This window comes from Tursiops truncatus, chromosome X (assembly GCF_011762595.2).
Source record: "Tursiops truncatus isolate mTurTru1 chromosome X, mTurTru1.mat.Y, whole genome shotgun sequence".
Lineage (NCBI taxonomy): Eukaryota > Metazoa > Chordata > Mammalia > Artiodactyla > Delphinidae > Tursiops > Tursiops truncatus.
Genome location: NC_047055.1, coordinates 128,373,307 through 128,388,739, shown reverse-complemented (window position 1 = coordinate 128,388,739; position 15,433 = coordinate 128,373,307). Strand labels below are relative to the sequence as shown.

The 15,433-nt window shown below is 48.4% G+C and overlaps 1 pseudogene; it reads right to left on the bottom strand.

The window, feature by feature from the left end:
• Positions 1–322: 322 nt before the first annotated feature.
• LOC101322672 (mitochondrial import inner membrane translocase subunit Tim8 A pseudogene) lies at positions 323–8,630 on the bottom strand (annotated as a pseudogene).
• Positions 8,631–15,433: the final 6,803 nt, after the last annotated feature.

Below are 15,433 nucleotides of genomic sequence, written 5' to 3'. Positions count from 1 at the left end.
GTTCCACTACTAAAATTGTAGGGAGCAGTTACTGGGACTACGAAAAAAGCATCGTCCCACATACAGTAATACACATCCAGTGGCGTCTTCCATTCATCTGTCAATTGTTTTCCCACGATTAGCATTAAAAAACACAACCCCAGACACATCTGACCCTCAAACCCACCCACACACAAAAATTGGTCTTTGTTCTTTCTCAGATGACAGGATGTCCCAAGAGTGACAGAGGTGGGAGCCGATCCCCCACCTTTTCTTCAACCGTCCCATCAACTGCTCTTCATTTCTTGAACTACCTCCCTTTTCCAAAGAGGTAATGCTGAGGTCAGTCAGAAAGGCTTTCTGAGAAGCCTGGCTTGGACTTCTGGGTCTGTTCCAGTCGATTCAAGATGAATTGGCTTGTATCAATGAAGCGCTCAATGCAGTTCACAAGACAGGCCTCAGCCCAACTGTCCAACTTTGGCCCAGGCTTGTCCGTGCACTTTTCCCAACAAAGTTCCCTCATCTGGTGCACCATCTACTGGAAGCACTGCTTCTGAGTCTCCACCTCGATGAAATGCTGCAGCTGCGGGTCAACCGAGCCCAAATCTGCTGTGGAGGAAGACGAGGAGGAATCCACACCAGCGCGGCCCAACTCGCCGACCTTCACATTGCCTCTAGCAGTTTTATTCAGTTGTTAATTTCATAAAGTCTTTGTTTCCGCTTCTTGCCCAAGACAAAAGTGGAGTATTTCAAGGACAGATCAAACTGAGGAGCAATTCTAAATGCCCAATAAGGAGAAGGTTGTGTTGGCGGTGCTGACCTCCAAGTGGTATTTATTCCCAGATAAACTCACAATTAGAAGCAGAGAGAGGGCAATGGTGAGAAAACTGCCCAGATTGGAAGGACTTTTTATGAGAGTTAGCACATAAAAGCCTCCGCAGAAACCTCTAACCTAGAACTCTCTAGTGGAACCAGAAATTTCCTTTAAACAAGTGACTTGCTTACGTACAGCTCAGAACAACATGTCAGTTACTTCACGGGGTGTGCTTTAAAATATATATAGACTCATGGAAAAATCCACTTTTAATAAGTTTTACAACGGTCCTCAGACTGCTTGTTCTAAAATAAGCAATTGTATTAATAACACAACCTTACCAAAATTGCACATCTATCTTCCAGCTGTTCTGTCTGGCAATTGTAGGTGTTCTGTGTTCATGCAATGCATGGGTGCGCGTGCGCGCGCGTGTGTGTGTGTGTGTAATAGTTATTCATAGCATCTCTTTTCCCCTCTTTTAACATTTTTTTTCCTTGGCTAAGGCAAGTGAAAAATCAAAGTTAAACATGTTCTTCTGCTGTGTCCCTTCTGAGTGGACCCCAAGAACTTGATCAAGTTTGTCATATGCCAAAGATTTCTAATCTCACTTCCCGCTTCACCTCATGCTCTTCCTATAAACCCAAACCCTGCTGTCAGCTCTCTAGGAAATTGAAGAAATGAAATTAATTTAAATGGGCTTTAAGTAGAAACGATGTAACATTAAGGAGAAGTGTTTACAGAAGTCAGCAGGAATTGGTGTGTGGGTAACACTTTGTTTAAACAGAATGCTCATTTGTATGCAATTAGTTGACGTTATTTTTTCTCCCACTTACGTAAATGTTAAGCAGAAAATCCTTTTGGTGAATGTCTTAATTTCTTTGGGCTGCTATCAAAAAAAATACCACAGACTCGGGGGCTTAAACCACAGATATTTATTTCTCATGGTACTGGAGGCTGGATGTCTAAGGTCCTGCCGAGGGCAGACTTAATGTCTGGTGAGGACTCTGTTCCTGGTTCATAGATGGACGTCCTCTCTGTGTCCTCACCTGGTGGGAGAGGCGTGGGAGCTCTCTGGGGTCCCTTTTATAAGGACACTAATCCCATCCATGGGGGCTCCACCCTCATGACCTCGTCACCTCCCAAAGGCCCCACCTCCTGACACCATCACCTTGGAGGATGGGGTTTCAATATATAAATTTTGGGAGGATACACATATTCAATCCATAAATGCAAAGAATGTTTTAAAATATTCACCTTCATCCCTTGGAGCACGCCCGTAGTTTCTCAATCTAATGATGACATGAGCTAATAAACTAGTGATTTAAAGGAAAGTGATTTGAAAGGAAAGGACTTATTGGAAAAATAAAATCCACTGTGGTTCACGTGTCCATTTCTTTTTGAAAGATGTTTTGATTTCAGTAATATTTAGATAAAGAGAGTGCCTGAGAATTAAGGACACAGAATAGTATGTTGATCATAATTTAACATTATTCTGTTTATTTGAAGGGGGTGGGAGCCACGCCACCAGGACTGTCGTCATGTGGTGAACTCTCAGGGTACAGCCCTAAGGCTGTAGGACCAGACCCGTGTGGGTTTATGTTGCTCTGGCCATGCGGGTCCCCTGGCAATTGCTTCTTTCCTTGTGACCTTGTACCTAAGTTCAGGTAACTTGTGCCTGATGGGCTTGGTGTCCTGGTGGGAGACTGGGATTCATAGTCATCATCTTCATGTGGGTGGCAGACTATGAGTGACAATTAAGGTATCACCCTAAAAAGCTATGCTTGGTACCCGCGATGCCCACATCAGAGACCTCTGTGTACAGCCTCCTCCAGTGCACCCTGGGGACACTGGTAGGGACAGATACATCTCAAGGATTCTCCAGTAAAAACTACTCCCAGAGCCTGTTAAATTGGTTACATACATATTTTCCCATCAAAAGAGTCCAACGTACGAGTGATGTTGTGAACGGAATGTGTGTCCTTCATATGTAGAAGCCCTGACTGTCAGTGGGATGATGTTAGGAGGTAGAGCCTTTGGGAGGTGGTTGGGTTTTGATGAGGTCATGAGGGTGGGGACCCCATGATGGAATCAGCATCCTTATAAGAAGAGGAAGAGATCAGAGCTCTCTCTTCATCGTGTGAGGACACATAGAGAAGGTGGCCGCCTGCAAGCCAGGAAGAGAACACCACCAGGAACTAATGTGCCCACGCCATGATCTCAGACTCCCAGCCTCCAGGACTGTGGGAAATAAGGGTGTTGTTTAAGCCACCCCATCTGTGACATGTTGTTATTGGCAGACTGAGTGGACAAGCACAAAGTGAGAGAGACATGTAAATACATTGATGTGAAGTTTCAGCTGGAGAGGAGACTTCAAAATCATTCAGTGTTATTGTCCTGGAGCTGCTGTGACATACGACCACAAACGAGTGGCTTAAAACATTGCATATTCATCCTCCCCTATTCCTGGGGACCAGACGTCTGAGGTCCAGGTGTCCCAGGGCTGTGCTCCCTCCAGAGGCTTCAGTGAGGGTCCTTCCCGCCTCTAACAGCTTCTGGGGTCTCCAGGCGTCCCTGGGCTTGTGGCCGCGTCCCTCCTGTCTCTGTCTCCGTCTTCATGTGGCTTCTCCTCTGTGTCTGTGTCTCTCCTCTTCTGTCTCTTAGAAGGACTCTGTCATTGGATTTAGGGTCCATCTGGATAATCCAGGGTACTGTATTAAACATCTTGAGATGTTTAATCACATCTGCAAAGACTTTGCCATATAAGTTCACAGTTTACAGGATTAGAACGTGAGCATTTGGGGGTTATTATTCAGTTCGTCATACCCACCTTCTGGTTCCTATAGGCTCCGTCCTTTAGGGATTGATTCCTGGGAAATCTCTCCCCATCTCTCATGCTCTCCATCAGCTCGAGCCCCCGCAGGTCAGCAAGTTGCTCATGTCTTTACCAGGGACCCTTTGTCTTTTAAACTCTGGGGAACTACATCATGGCTACTGTCTCTTCGACCTCTTGTGTATTTAACCCCAAGTAGCTCTGCCTGCCTTCTGTCATGAATTGGAACCACGGCCCGAGGGAGGACTCGATATTTGACAGTGGTTAACTGGTTCCTGGAGTTTTCGGGACCCACTGCAGTGTCTGAACTGGAGCTGCCTCGATGGTCCACATGGCATCATACCTCCAGCTCCAAAGTGGTCAGCTCTCGGCGTGAACCCCAAATGTGCCACTTCCCAGCTATGAGAGAGTGGGAAAATTACCGTGCCACGTCTCACTTTCTCCATCTCTGAAAGAGGGATTATCATTCTACGAAGTACAGTTATTGAGTGGCTTCCAATAAATAATAAAAGGGAAGAGGGCTTCCCTGGTGGCGCAGTGGTTGAGAGTCCGCCCGCCGATGCAGGGGACGCGGGGTCGTGCCCCGGTCCGGGAGGATCCCACGTGCCGCGGAGCGGCTGGGCCCGTGAGCCGTGGCCGCTGAGCCTGTGTGTCCGGAGCCTGTTGCACCGCAATGGGAGAGGCCACAACAGTGAGAGGCCCGCGTACCGCAAAAAAAAAAAAAGGGAAGAGCGCTGGAATTTAGTCGGCACGTACGTTTAGGGGACCCACTGCAGCCCAGGCACATGTCAGGCAGATTCAGGGACTCAAGCATCATCGTTTCCAGGACACACACGTTTGCAACAGCACTGGTCACAGTAGCTAAAATGTGGAAGCAAGTCCATCGATGAATGATAAGATAAACAGGATGGGATATAGCTAAACAGTGGGATGTGACTCAGCCACGAAAAGGAAGGACATTCTGACACCTGCTACAACGTGGATGAACCCCGAGGACATGATGCTCGGTGAAATAAGCCAGAGAGGAAAGGATAACTCCTGTAGAATTCCACTCATCATTCAGGTGATTCCTGAATTCACCAGAAGTAGGATGGCGGTGCTAAGGGGTAGGGGAGGGGGACGGAGATTTAGGATGCGACGGGCACAGAGTTTCAGTCTGGGGCAATGATAAAGTTCTGGAGAAAGATGGTGGGGGTGGTGGCAGGTGAATGGACTTAATAGCACTCCACTGCGCACTTAAAAAAGGCGAAGGTGGTAAATTGTATGTTGCGTTGTTTTCTCACAGTTAAAGATTACCAGGGGGGGAAAGCATGCATTCCAGGAGAGGGAGAAAGATAACAAAAGTGGAAACCAGTTCATCCATGAGGCAACCCAGGCACTGCTGAGAGTTCTTAAGGGCATCAAATAGGGAAGGTGACCAGTGGTCGGGGGTAGCGGTGGGGTGGGGTGTGCCTAGGAAAGCACACTGGTGTTGAGACAGCGTAGGGGGGTGGCGTCGAGGGCAGACGGGCTCTGGGCGGGGCAGAGCCCCAGGGCCATGGCGGAGGCATGGAGCTCATTTTAAGGGAGATTTGGGGACTGTGCCTGGTGTTGACTTGTGCAGCTTTGGGGGCATTTTCCAAAACGCTTGTCATTCCTTTTTCTTCTAAAAGGGCAAGCCTGGGCCACGTCCCACAGATTGGCAAAACTGGGTCATGACAGGTGGTTCCCTGACCGGCAGGTAGGGTTTTGTTTAAGGTAAAATCAGCTTACATCTGGGGCATGGTCCTCACAATTGGACGTGTCCTTTCTATACGATTAAATACGTAGGACATAAGACATGGTTGCCTTAAACATTAATTTCTATTCCTTCTGCAGGCTGGGGATGGGGAGAGGAGAAAAGTGTGGACCTGCAGTACTTGGAGCAGAATGTATATTCAATACAAGAGAATCGTCCTGGACTATCTCTTCAGCGAGGGGAGAGCAGGGAGGTGGGCGTGTGTCCACGTGTGGTGGATGAGTCACCGTGATGCGTGTGTGCAGAAGTGTTCCTGGATCATAGCCCCATTTATTCAATTAAGGTGGCAGGTGAAGCTCGCAGGAATAAAGGATCATTTTTTATGCTGTTTACACATTAGGGGGTCTCCGGGGACTACTTACATGGGGGCTATAAATGCATCAGGCACGGCGTGTAACCTCGGATGATTGGAGTGTTTCTGAGCAGACGTGGGTTAATTAATTTCTAATGGAATATTCACGGGCACTTGGGCTGGGAGCCTTGCCCGCCACCCTCGCCAAGTACAGGGAGGCCGTGTTGCAGAGATCAGGAAATTAAATCAAACATGCCTTTCCTACAGATGATTCAATTCTTTGTTTTCATGGCAAGGACCGTAGCTGTGGGGGTCCTTGGGATCCAGCCCTTTTGTGGGCTATGACATACGTCCCTGTGTTTCCAAACGTGCTCTGAAATTTCCAGGTAGATATCCAAGCATTCCTCTCTCACACAAGTAGGCAATTTTATGGAATTAAAACATGGTGAAACGTCTAAATAGAACTCACCTGGAAAAAGAATTCAGGTTATTTATTGTATTTTCCTGTCTTGGAGTTTCCCGATGGTTGAAGCAGGTGACAAGGATACATCCAATTCACATTTCCTTGGGCCAGCTGATGACGTCAATATTTTCTTCTGCCAAGGCTTCCTATTGATGATAATTAGGCATAACACTTGTTTGTCCATTTCTAGCTATTGTCTCATTGCCACCCGTAATGCCGCACAGGAGTCACATTGCCAGAAAATACACGGTAGGAGCAAAAGGGAAGACAGGTTGTATTAGCCAGGGTACTCCTGGGAAACAGAGCCAGCAGAACTATGTATCTATCTGTCTTTCTGTCCATCATCTATGCATCTATCTGTGTATCTATGTATCTATCTTTTATCTATCTATCTCTCATCTATCTATCTGCTGTTTATCTGTCTATATCCATAGCCTAGAGAGAGGGAAAGAGATTGTTATAAGGAACTGACTCACATGACTGTGAGGGCTAGAAGTCCAAAATCTCTGGGGTAGTACCTCAGGCTCGAGACCCAGGGAAGAGCCGATGTTGTAGCTGACGTCTGAAGGCCATCTGTGCAGAATTCTCTCTTGCTCTAGGATATCAATGTTTTTGCTCCGGTCAGGCCATCAACTGATTAGATGAGGCCCACCCACGTTATGGAGAGCAATGTGCGTTACTCAAAGTCCACAGATTTAAATGTGAATCTCATCCTGAAACACCCTCACAGACACATCCGCAGTAATGTCTGGCCACACATCTGGGCACCAAGGTAGACACAAAATTCACCACCACATAGAGGGTTCCATCGTTACAGAAACAGCAACGCTGACTGCTGGCTGACGTTCTAACGCAGATCCTTAGCATCGTACAGAGGATACATCAGAATGTTTTGCAGCTTTGTTAAGCACGAAAGATTTGCCCCTGGCAACTAATCGGATGTTCCCTGTGGAAAAGCCCTTTAAGGCACTGTTAACCCTATTGGCTAAATTTTCTGTGGCGCTTCAGGAATGCCTGAGTATCTGTTCGTTGGGATATTCACACCCTCCACTCCTGCGCCTGCCTCTGTCCCTCTTGGGGAGGAGATAAGTGGGTGGCCCCGGGGACCCAGCTCAGCTACCCCGTGTTGTGGGCACAGCTCCCTGAGGTCCAAGGAGATCAGAGGCCCCAGTGACTTGAGCCGTGGTTCACTTCTTGGTTCTGCAGAATTGGCTTACAATGCCTAGACCGAGGGCTCTTCTGCCATGGATTGAAGATTTCTCCCCTCCTCTTTGGATGGACTGAGGGCTCCTTCACCGTGGACTGGGGACTCCTCCCTGGCAGAGATTCTGTTCTGCTTTCCTCTAATGAACTCCTTACCTTTGGGGCTTTTATTTCTCTATAAATAGACAAAATAAAAAGGTGGTTGAGGAGTACTCACCCAGCTCTGTTTCCTGCAACGAGTGCACTTTTATCCAGATCTCCTCCTGGTACGTCTGTCCATCTCTGTGTCTTCGCTGGAGCCCAGTAGCTGCTCACGGAAAGACATAACAACCACAAGATGCAGGTACTTGTGGCCACGAGGCCAGTGAGTCTCTCCTGTAGCTGAGGAGAGTCTCTCCTGTGGCTGTGTCTGCTGCGTTTTCACTGCTCTCCAATTCTTTCTCTGTCTTTAGGAATCATGCTACTTATGAGAGGACACAGAGTTTGTGTTTTATTCTATTTCTTTTCTCCCTGCCGTGCCCAGGATGTGTTCTAGATATAGTCTGGTTGCAAACAAAGAATAAAGGTATCATGTAGCGGGAGTTACTTCTGGTTCCCTTGTTGAATTTCCTTTCCGAATCTGTTGCTTCTGGGTAAGTCTCTGCATTCTTTGTCTTCTTCTTATCGTTCATACCTTGCACGATATTTCAGTTTGGGAAATGACCACACTTCCCCCAGCAGTTCCACGGTTTCTAAGTACCAGTGAAAGTGGTGCTTTCTCACTTTGTCTGTGGTGAGCTAAAAAAAATGCTTCTGTCAGATGGATTACATTTCCCTCGAAATACTCATGGGTCTTAAAATGAAGGAAAACACTTTTAAAAAGTAGGCTTTGCCAAGACCAAAATATTTGAAAAAAATAGTTGAATACTTTTTTTGCTAAACTCCAAGCCTCACCTGATGTCACTGCGTCTCTCTGCCAGGTCTGTGTGCTTCTGGCCAACAAAATCAGGGGAGTCCATTTTCACACATTTGCTGTGATGTCAGGTCCCTTCTCATGGGGAAACAGGCGCTCAAGATACCACGGCTTAAAGGTTTATGCCTTTTAAAATTTGCAGTGAGCTTTGGAGGAACAGGCAAGAGGAATAAGATACCACATCTGGGCGTCCGGCTGAGATCTCAAACCCAGAAAGTCAACCTCTGGGATATCTACGATGTCACCTGCATCCAGGGACATCAGATGGACGCCATGATGAACTGCAGAACTCACCTGGGGATGAAGATGGGAAAATGCATGGTTACACCCTTACGGAATCTTAATCTGAAAATAGGGCTGATGAGTCTATAAATGCCTCGAACCATCTTGGTGTTAAAGGGCAGCTTGAACCTCCTGTGGCCAAAAAAAAAAAAATCCAAACCAAAACCTTTTTTACCTGACCCCAGTGACATGCATCATTGAAATCGAACCTGGATCCCATTGAAAAATTTTACTGATGACTCTTTGGTTTTAAGAAGGCTGATAAAATTTGGGATGGGTCTTGTCTAATCGTTGCTACGTTGTATTTTTGTGTTTATTCCACGAACTCTTTCCAACCAGTTGGCTTCTTTGGACCAAATCGACTGGAGTACTAAATATTTTGACTACAGTTTAATGTTATTTGGAAATACAGTGAATTATACCTTTCCCCCCCCCCCCCCCCACCCATTGGAGGTGCAGGGAATTGCTAAGACACCACAGTTAGTGGTACTTTTTCTGCAGTGATACTCTTCTTTACATTCCAGGAACAGTTCTTTCTGGGAAGGGATTGGTGTCAGTGGCCAGCATTATCTTTTTAATACTAGCTTCTCAGTGGCAGCACGGGACATGGCCAAAGGCCCCTTGGTTCCCAAGCCAGTGTCTCTCTTGTAAACAGAATCCTGAAGCCTTAGAGAAATGCTTGATGGTTCAGTTATGATGCTGAGGGAGAAAAAAAAAAAAAAAAGCAATGCAGATGAGGTAAGAAAAACAAAACTCTGACCTGGCTTTCCTCGAGGACATTTTGGACCAGTGCAATTAGCCAGCGGCCCAAAAGCATTTACGTGTCCAAAGAAATAGTCTTCCCCGTCACCCCACCAGCCCCGCCGGCTGCTTTTTTTTTCCTTCGCGGCTATTAAGGAGTTAGACCTCTTAACCGCTTCAGCGGAACACTGAGGACGAACACTTGGATGTTTACCAAGCCAGCAATTACGAGGCAATCGGGCGTCCACTCCATCATCATTGAAGCAGCGCGTAACAAGCATCACCAACCCAGTACCTCGCTGCCTCTGGACCGCTTATTTATCACCAGGTCAGGATGAGTGAAATCCCATCATGGTTAACCGTCAGCTTGGAGGTGGTCCTAACAGCCCTCTGCACGGAGTGGACATTACGGCCGCGGAAAATGTACTGTCTGCCATCATCTCCGCAGAGAAATATTTTCCTTTCAAATTGTGGGAAAGCAATTTGGATCCTAATGGAGCTGGTGTGGTGGGGGATGTTTGAAAACAATGTAATTATCGTCTTTAAGAGCTGGGAGCCCATGCTCGCTCGCGTGTGTGAATGAAAAATCAATTCTTTTTTTTTTTCTGGTGGATGGTCTCTGCTGACATAAATTCTAAAGGGAACAAGAGAGTTTTCAGATCGGCGTATGGCTGGAGTTGCAGCAGACACACGCCGCTCGGGGGAATGCTGGTCTTTGTCTAGATAAAGCCTGAGTTTTGGGGGGAATCAGCGAGGTCCCCACGGAGCTGCAGGAACCACCATTTTCCCCAGCAGAGCGAACCTTGGGAGAGCTGGTGTGGGTTCCCTGTGAATTGTGTAGCCCTGCCGGGCCTCACGGTTTACAGGGTTTCGGCATAATCTCATGTCACCTGCAGCACGTGGTGGCGGTTACTCTAAACTGGAGAAGGGAGCTGCCACAACAGCCTTCCCAGAGGAAGGGAGCAAGTTGTGGACTCGAGGTGAACAGCAAACACCTCGGGTGGCAAAGGACCCACTCTGAGGTCACACGTGTTGAGGGGAGTCCTGTGTGTGAGGTAATGTTTATGTCCCTTGTCATAAATTGGATCATTTCGTTTCTAAGCAAAGATGTACACAGTTTTCTTCATCGGAAAAAGTGACCAAAGACCTCTGAGTTGTATAGATAAAAATGTCCAAATGCCTCTGCGTTTCATAAATAAAAGTTAGCAATTTATGCTACTGTAGAGCACAGGGAACTGTATACAGTCTCCTGTAATAAACCAGAATGGAAAAGAATGTGACAAAGCATAGATATGTATATGTATCACTGAATCACCTTGCTGTACACCAGAAACTAACACAGCATTGTAAATCAACCGTACTTCAATTAAATTCATACTTCAACTTAAAAACGATCAAATCCCACTGAGTTGCATGGATAAAAATGTCCAAATGCCTCTGCGTTGTATGGATGTGGTATTTTATCCTGTTCTGTCCTGCAGTGCTGATTCTACAGCATGAAATTAGTCTCACATGAGTTACATATATGTATATGTGTGTATATATATGTGTGTATCTATATAGCTTCTCTCTTCCTTTGAAGAAGTTGAGGTGACGTTTCCGTAGCGGGAAGTGAACCGTTTCCAAGTAAGAATTCAGAGGCACTCAGCACACTCACAATGTCGTGTCAGCAGCACCTCTATCTGGTTCTGAAACATCTCCATCCCCCCACGAGGAAACCGCATCCTCATGAGCAGTCGCCCCCCTGCCCAGCCCCTGGCACCAAAACCCTGCTTTCTGTCTGTGGATTTGCCTGTTCTGGACGTTTCCTATCAACAGAATCACACACTGTGTGTCCTTCTGGGTCTGCTTCTCTCACTGAGCATCGTGTGTTCAAGGTCCATCGACGTGGTAGCCTGTGCCAGGGCTTCACTCCTTTTCACGGCTGAGTCATATTCCACTGTGTGCATGGACCCCGTTCACCTGTTGATGGGCATCGGGTTGGTTCTTCCTTTTCTCACCATCTCTACATACCCCAAACATCTCTGACCACCTCTTCCTGGACACTCCAGAGCAAGAAAGTTGGGGGCATCTTGAGAAAGTTCAAGGATGTTTATGCCTGACCCAGGAGGCTGTTTGGCCGTGAAAAACCCAGAGCCATAAAACATCTCAGGCACATTCAATATACTGTCCCACCTATTTCCTTTTAGGTCCCCGAACGTCCACGTGATGTGAGGGCTCACGCTCTCCCTCCGATTCAAGCAGCCCCTTCTAACATCTGGCCGGCACAGGGCAGCCAGTTCTGCACAGAGGGTGCAATGCAACTTATCAGGGGCAGACCTTCTGGGGGCTCTGATGCAGACCTTCACCGTGACCCCAGAAGGTCTGAACGGAGGAACCCTAAAGGAGTGTCTGGTCGGAGGTGAATATGACCCGTCTTTCAAAATCACAGGGCCCAGGAGTCAGTCCGACTTACTCAGCAAAATGGAGCTCTCGTCTTGCGCCCTCCTAACGAGTAAGATGACGGCATTCCGTGTGTGTGCCTGACGTGCGTTATGGCCGCGAGACCCCGCTTGCCCACCGAAACCCACCTCGTGGTGAAGGAGGAACGCTCGCTCGTGTGTACAATGGGGCCTCCATGGGCCGGCGTCTCTACCCGGCAAAAAACAAAGGAGAGAAATGTAACAAATTACAGCTGAAGCTGATCACCGTCATCGCCCCTGTTTTCAAATTATTATATTTCTGGGGAATTTCAGCCTGTTACATGAAAAGGAAGACAGTGGATCCGGGGGGCTTTGATAGTCAGGTTATGCTAATAATGGGGGCTCATGTAAAATGCATAAGGTGTATCTTAGTAAGGGGGACGATTGCTCATAATTACTCCGAATACCCTCATTCCGAACGGATTCATAAAGACCCCTTTACATCGCAGCCTAATTACTTATAGACAGTTGAGCACAAAATTACTTTCATCTGCTGGACCATGTGGAGGGAGAGAGATTAGAGCTGCGCCTTTCCACACAGCTGGCTGGCACGCCGGAAAAATCAGGCCTGTGTCGTGTGGGGCTGATTGCAAAGTGCATTTTCTGATAATTAGATCTATTAAAGACAGACGAGCACCGGCCCACGTTGGAAGCGAAAAAATGTACGTAGAATAGGCCCTGGCATCCCGAGTGGCCGGGTCAGGGCTGTGACGGACACATGGGTGCCCGGTCCCGCTGGTGACGGAGATGCTCTGATCCCGGCGAGGCGGGGACCCTCTTGGAGGCCCAGGCAGGGCCCCGGCCACCTACAGGAGACGTCCTCTGTGATCCTGTTGGTTTGTTCATTCTGGGCACGAGCGTCTTAATGATGGCTTGGTATCTGTCTATGGCTTCCCTTTCAAGTGGCTGAGACAGCATCCACATGGCAGAGAGAACTACCTGGGAGATTAGCCTCTGCAGGCTCACGTGAGAGGAAAGCTCCTCTCTGGGGAGCTGGGACAGCACACGGGTGCCTGAGCCACAAGGGAAGGGTCACGGGGTCTCTGGGACATCCCTGGATGTCGGATGTTTCATTGAATTGAAGCCTCGTAGCCTGTGGGGAGTCGTGCCACGGCGGAGGAAAGCAGGTAACCCAGATAACCCAGACTCATGGATGCTGACCTGCAGAGGTGTACAAACCTGCTCGGTGTTCTGACTCTCCTAATACCTGGGCGTGCCGTGAGCTTGGTTCTGGGAGGGGATGGGCCACCGATTAAGGTTGTTCCCTCTTCATTCGTTGGTGGAGACAAAGCAGGTCTACGTGGGCAGCATCCTCACAGCCTGGTGCTCACGTCTGTCCTTTGAGACCTTGCGAAGGGTGTCCACGTCATCCGAGCATAATCCTGGTCTATCCACGCCCTGCTGCTGCGCCTGCATCATCATGGGGCCTCCTTGTTGGTCTTTAGTCCTGGCTCCGTTCCTGTTTCCAGGACTTTCCCAATTTGTCCAGCTATCCCTCCACGGCACCCACGCTGAAACAAAGACCACGCTGTGTCCCACAGGGTCCCTGGGGCCTCTCCTCGGCCCTTCGGTAAGGTGCGTGCTTACCGTCCTCTGTGGCCCTGGGGCTCCTCAAACTGCCAGGCCCTTCCCTGCGCTGCCCCATGGACACCCGGCTCGTCACTCTTCTCTCACCTCCAAAGTCCACAGGTGCATGGAGAGCCCCTCCCAGCTGAAGTGGCGCCCTCAGGCGCTCCCCACTGGCCTCGTTCCCCAGTTCTGGATCTGTCCACGTGCTCCCCTGAGACACTGTCTGTCGTGTCCAGCTGGCCTTCTCAGCGCCCGGGGGTAGTGGGCACTGAGTGAACGGCTTGGACGATTGTGGATCACCTGCTCCGCTTGAGCTCATAATCACCTCCCAGCACTTGGGAAGGCCCATCCCGGGACACCCCAATGCCCAGAGTCCACCCCACGCAGGCAGAGGACTCTGGGCTTTCAGAGAGACACCTCCAGCACACGCTGTCCTGGGTCCACGTTGGCTAGTGTCCGTGATGTTGGTATTTATGCCACTGGCTGGTGGCCAAGGGTCTTCCTGTTGGTGCTCACCAAGGGAACAGGAAGACAGAGGAGACACGGAGGGATTCTCCCATGACGGGCTTGAGAAGACCCACCTTCCTGTCGCCGTGGAAGCTAGCCTCCATCCTGAGCATGCTCCCCGGAGGCGCTCTGTCTGTCTGCTTCCCTCTGCCCTCTTGCTTGAGGTTCGCCACCTTTAGGCAAACGGATGCAGTTGAGAGAGCGCTAGAGTTGGAGGGTCTTGCACATCTGTATACGCATTACACATTCTGCATCCCTACGAGGGGCGCCATTGATCGCTAATAATTTAATCCTCGTAACAGAGCAGAGAAGCCCGTTATCCAGGAGTCAGCTTGCAGTTGATATATTTTGCAAAATAAAGAGTCTATTGGGTGCACAGTAATAAAGAAAAAGGAAGCAGACCCTGTGGGTTTAACTTAGTGCTTTTTTCCCCCCTTAGGAGCGAAGACTCCTCTGAAAGTGGTTTCCCTGTTAATCCTCCACAGGGCATGTCTCCGAGCCTGGACACTGGCAAGGTAGATCGATGGCGGGGAAGATGGTTAAGAACCCCAACATGGACGTGGAAGCCACAGAGTTTTATGCAGAAGATGCTCAAGTCGTGTGGAGATCCCTGAGACCTGGGGGTGCATCCAGGGGGCGTTTGTGAAGGGAAATGCCCTGGACCCAATCCCAACTGGTGTTCACAAGAAAATCAAATCAAGGACCCCCCGGTCTCGAGGAACAGCCAGGGCAGAATGAACAGTCCTTGGATTAATTCCATGTGTCAGCCTGTCTGGTCACAGGGCCCCTGGACTAAACGTGACTCTGGGTGTGTCTGGGAGGGTGTTTCTGGATAGATTAGCATTTGAATCTCTGGACTGAGTAAAGCAGATTGCCCTCCCCAGGGTGGGTGAGCCTTGTCTAATCAGTTAAATGTCAGATTAGAGCAAAAGTCACAAGAAGGTGGAACTTGCCCCCTTTTTTCCTGCCTCTCTGCTTGAGCTGGGGCATCTCATCTCATCTTGTCCTGCCCTTGGACTGGAACATATACCATCTTGGGTCTCCAGCTTGCAGATGGCAAATCCTGGGACTTCTCAGTCTCCAAAATTGTGTGAGCCCATTTCACACAGTAAATCTCAATATCTCATCCCACTGGGCAGCAAAGATCTGACACTACAATGTCCCCTTCCCAGGTAAAGTGCAGTGAAAATCAAAGCACATGATTTAAGTACCCTCCCTTTTCTCCCAGGTACGGTATCTGCTTTCTTAAAGGAGACAGACATAGTGAAAGATTACATTTGAAAATGGGGAAGTGATAGGAGGTGCTTCATTTTTACAGAAGAATTCTCCACGGGCTGCCTTTCTCCATCAAGCGCTACCTGGAAGTTTTAAATACTGAATTTATTAAAAAGAGTCTATTATTAATTTTCCCTTCCTAAAAGTAGCACATGCTTTCTAAGGAAAATTTGGCAAACGGAGAAAAGAAGGTGGAAAATGATTCTTCACACTATAGCCACCTAGAGGTAACTGTTCACATTTGGGGCACAATTTCACTAGCCCTTCTTTTTCCCAATGCATAGCTT